Below are 5,138 nucleotides of genomic sequence, written 5' to 3' on the forward strand. Positions count from 1 at the left end.
ATCTGTCACCATGAAGTGGCATTTTTCCCAATTCAAGACTAAGTTGGTCTCTTGACATATTTTTAATACCAAGGCAAGATGGTTTAGGCAATTAGGAAAGGAATCTCTGAATACTGAGAAGTCATCCATGAAAACTTCAATGAACTTCTCTATCATATCTGAGAAGATGGAAAGCATGCAGCGTTGAAAAGTTGCAGGTGCATTACATAGCCCAAATGGCATGCGCCTGTAGGCAAACACTCCATAGGGGCAGGTGAATGATGTTTTCTCTTGGTCTCTTGGATCAACCACTATTTGGTTATATCCTGAATAACCATCTAAAAAACAATAGTATGTATGTCCTGCAAGTCTTTCCAGCATCTGATCCATGAAAGGGAATGGGAAATGATCTTTTCTTGTGGCTTCATTGAGCTTTCTGTAGTCAATACACATCCTCCATCCTGTGACGGTTCTTGTAGGGATTAGCTCATTTCTTTCATTGGGCACCACAGTGATTCCTCCTTTCTTGGGAACCACTTGAACTGGGATGACCCATGGGCTATCTGATATTAGATAGATTACTCCTCCCTGCCACAACTTCATGACTTCTTTCTGTACTACTTCCTTCATACCTGGATTTAACCTTCTTTGGGGCTGAATGGAAGGTTTGGCATCTTCCTCTAAAAGTATCTTGTGCATGTATATGGCTGAGCTGATTCCCTTCAAGTCAGCAAGTGTCCATCCAATGCCATCCCTATGTTTTTGTAAGACTTGAAGCAACCTTTCCTCTTGTTTTGGCTGAGGGCTGAGTTTATGATCACTGGATAACTTCTATTTTCTCCCAAGTATGCGTACTTAAGAGTGGGTGGCAGTGTCTTTAGCTCAAGTTTGGGTACTTCTTTTCTTCCATCCTTTTCTTCTAGTGTGCCTTAAACATGCATTTCAGCGGCTGCAGCCTCTTCGCTTGCTGTTAATTCTTCTTCTGTTAATGCTTCAAGTTCTTCTTCAAGAGTTTCTTGCACCAAAGCCTCTACCGAATCCAACCTCATACATTTTCCCAATGAGTTATGTGGGTAACTCATGGCCTTAAACACATTGAATGTCATTTTCTCCTCATGTAATCTAAGGACAAGTTCACCCTTTTGAACGTCAATAATGGCTCCGCCAGTGGCCAAGAATGGCCTTCCCAGGATGATGGAAGTCTTAGCTCTTTCCTCCATCTCTAATACTATGAAATATGCTGGAAAGATGAAGTCTCCCACCTTCACCAACAGGTCTTCTACTATTCCATGGGAAAACTTGAATGATTTGTCTGCTAGTTGCAGGGCCATTCTTGTTGGTTTTTCTTCCTCTATCTTCACTTTTTTCATCATTGCTAAGGACATTAGATTTATGCTGGCTCCTAGATCACACAGAGCCTTTTCCACTATGATTTCCCCTATGATACAAGGGATTTGGAAGCTCCCAGAGTCATTCAATTTCTGGGGTAATTTGTGTTGGATGATGGCACTGCATTCTTCGGTGAGTACCATAGTCTCATTGTTCTTCTAGCTTCTCTTCTTAGTCATCAATTCCTTCAAGAACTTGGCGTAGAGTGGCATTTGCTCTATTGCTTCAGCAAAGGGTATGTTTATTTGTAGTTTCTTGAAGATTTCCAAGAATCTTGAGAATTGGTTATCCTCTCCCCTCTTTTTTAGTTGCAGCTGCTGGGGGTATGGAGCTTTTGAAAGGCATGGTTCGAGCGCTTCTCTTTCTTGATGTGGCTTAGGGATGGAGATTCGAGCTCCCTCTTGTCCCGTGTCTTCTTCATCCAAATTCTTCTCTGGTGGTTTCTTGTGGATCTCCTTCAATTCCTTCCCATTTCTGAGGGTGATGGCTTGACATTCCTTCCTTGGTGCTGAGTTAATGTTGCTGCAATTATTGTGTCCAGGGGTTTGCTTGAATAAGAACTCAATCTGTGTTTCAAGTTTCTTGATGGTAGCATCTTGATTCTGCATGTTGGATTGCACTTCTTCTCGAAAAGCTTTACTGTCTTGGATTTTTCTACGTAGATCTTCAAGTAGAGCCTCAATTTTTAAAAGTCTATCATTCGTTAGTGATGGTGGATTGGGGTTAGGTGGGTGTTGATAGGATCTCTGTGAGGTATGTTGGTGAGTTGCATTGTTGTTGGAGTTGAGGTTGTGGCGTCTCTGGTCTTGACCCTGGTCTTGTTGATTTCCCCAACTAAAGTGATTTCTCCATCTAGAGTTGTATGTTTTAGAGTATGGGTCATGGATTTGTCTAGGTGAGTTTCCAACATAGTTGGCTTGTTCCCAGTCACCTTCTTCTCCTATATTCACTCCTTCTTGAGTTGGTGATGAAGTGATGACTGCTGCAACTTGGTTTTCCTCCACCTTCTTGGTGAGATCTGCTAGCTGCTTGGTGATCATCTTATTTTGATCTAGCAATGCATCCATGTGGTTTAGCTCCATTACTCCTCAAGTGTTACTTCTTTCAGAGGCATAGAAGTAGTCATTCTCAGCTACTGTTTCAATGACATCTATGCCTTCTACAATGGTTTTTTTCTTGTTTAAAGAGCCCTCTGATGAATGATCTACAGCCTTCTTTGACTCATAGGAAAGACCTTCATAGAAAATGTGAAGTTGAACCCATTCATTGAACATATCTAGTGGGCATCTTCTTGTTAAGTCCTTGAACCTCTCCCATGCCTCATAGAGAGTCTCACCATCTTATTGCCTGAAAGTCTGCACCTCAGCTCTCAGCTTGTTAATTCTTTGAGGAGGGTAGAATCTTGCCAAAAATTTGTTCACCACATCTTCCCAATTTGTTAAGATCTCCTTTGGAAAGGATTTGAGCCACTTGGATGCCTTGTCCCTGAGTGAAAAAGGGAACAACAGCAACCTATAAACATCCGAGTGGACTCCATTAGACTTCACAGTCTCACAAATTCTCAGGAAGGTGGTTAGATGTTGATTGGGGTCTTCTTAAGCACTTCCTCCAAATGAGCAGTTGTTCTGAACAAGGGTGATGAGCTGGGGTTTCAATTCAAAGTTGTTGGCATGTATGGTGGGCTTCTGGATGCTACTTCCACAGTTTCCTGGATTTGGATTGATGTAGGAGCCTAGAACTCTCCTTTCTTGCCCAGCATGATTTGCAGGGCCTTCTCTAGCATGGTTGTAAGCTTCTTCTTCATGATTGTTTTCCAAGTTCTCTTCCATGTTGGGTTCAAAGTACTATTCCTCTTCCTCAGCACCAACAACTCCTTTCCCCCTAGCTTCCCTCCTTAATCTTCGGAGGGTTCTCTCAGGTTCTGAATCGAAGGAAGTTGAGGTTCTTCCTTTTCTCCCTGTCATACAACTAACAAAACACACAGCAAGAGATAAAATGAAGAGGTTATTCTTGTTAAAGTGCTTGTTAATGTGAGTGATGCAAATTATCAAATAGTTAGTGGGTTAGTGAGCTGAATTGTAGATAATAACAAAGAAAGAAAGAAAAATAGATAGGGTATAGAGGATGGGGAAGAAGTCAAACAAAGTGAAAATAAATGACTGAATAAAGTAAACAAACAAGGAAAAAAATTTCCCAATCTTGTGAGCTTCCAACTTAATCATTGTTGATACAAAATCAATCCCCGGCAACGGCGCCATAAACTTGATGCATGAAAACATTAGCTTATAACCCTTCGCAAGCGTTATTGGGACTCACATTTCCCATTAACGTTGCCTTATGCCCTTTGTCCCTACATTAGAGTTCATGTTAGTGTAACTAACGTGGCTCTTAACGTGGTTATGCCTCACCTTCGAGAGCGTTAGTGACACTTACCTTTGTCACTAACGCTCAAAGTGCCCCTACTTTCCACGCTATAGCTCACGTTAACTAAGTTAACGTGGCCACTAACGTGGTAGTTATGCCATCTTCCAACGTTAGTGACAAAGGTGAGTGTCACTAACGTTGGCATTGTTCCTCTCTTCCACGTTAGAGTTCACGTTAACTAAGTTAACGTGACTCTTAACGTGGCTTATTGCCAAATCTTGGAACGTTAGTGGTGTTCACGTTTACCACTAACATTGGAGCTTTCTTTTGTCTCCACGTTAACTACCACGTTGACTACCACGTTAACTTAGTTAACGTGGCAATTAACGTGGGCTTTTGATGGCTTCGTGGGCGTTATTGGTGATCACTTTTCTCCTTAACATTGCAAGCTATTTACCATTCCACGTTAGCGGTCACGTTAACTAGATTAACGTGAGTACTAACGTGGTTCTTCCTTGCTTCCTTTGTCTTGAAATCAAGCAAATAAAATGCATCAAAGCTCTAGCCAAAGTCATGAAATTATGCATCATCAATTTATCATTCAATTCTAGCAAAATCCTCATGAAATCATGTGAATTTCACAATAGTTGCTTGAATCAAGGTGTAAGTGTATTTCCATCCAAAACTTGCCTTATTCACTAAGAAAATGCATGAAACTACCTTAAAACATTAAAGAAAAGGTCAGTGAAACTGGCCTAGATGCCCTGGCATCATTTATCCTTGTTCCTGCTCATAAACAAGAAAAAGAAAACAAGAAGGAAGAAGAATAGCAGCTCTATATTCAAGAATAGAGGACTCCCTGTGAGATGTGAAGAAGGAAGAAGAATGAAATAGAGAAGAGAGAAGAAGAATTCGAATAAAGGAGAAGAAGAATTCGAAAATTAGAAGCAAAAAGAAAGAATATTTTTGTTTTTATTTTATTTATTAGTTAAATTCGAAAATAAAAACTAATTAACTAAAAAGATTTAAAAATTAAATAATGAATTTCGAAAAAGAAGAGAGAGAAATAGAGAAGTTATTTTTGAAAATTAGAAGAGAGAAGAATTAGTTAGGAAGTTTTAAAAAAGAAGAAAGAGAAAACAATTACAAGATAAGATAGAAGATTAGAAAAGATTTGAAAAAGATTTGATTTTTAAAATTTGAAATTTGAAAAGATAAGGATTTGAAAAGAATTGAAAAAGATTTTGAGATAAGGTTTGAAATTTGACTTTTGAAAAAAATTTGATTTTTGAAATTTGAAATTTGAAATTTTAAGTTTTAAATTTTGAAATTGAATTTTAAAATTTGAATAAGATAAGATAAGATTTTGAATTTTAAAGAAGGATAAAAAGATAAGATTGTAATTT

The 5,138-nt window shown here is 39.0% G+C and overlaps 1 non-coding gene across 1 annotated transcript; it reads left to right on the forward strand.

The window, feature by feature from the left end:
- Nucleotides 1-2,637: 2,637 nt before the first annotated feature.
- On the forward strand, nucleotides 2,638-2,744 carry LOC112715602 (small nucleolar RNA R71). The gene has a single exon (XR_003159866.1). It is a non-coding gene; the product is annotated as a small nucleolar RNA R71 (small nucleolar RNA).
- Nucleotides 2,745-5,138: the final 2,394 nt, after the last annotated feature.

Source organism: Arachis hypogaea, chromosome 1 (genome assembly GCF_003086295.3).
Source record: "Arachis hypogaea cultivar Tifrunner chromosome 1, arahy.Tifrunner.gnm2.J5K5, whole genome shotgun sequence".
Lineage (NCBI taxonomy): Eukaryota > Viridiplantae > Streptophyta > Magnoliopsida > Fabales > Fabaceae > Arachis > Arachis hypogaea.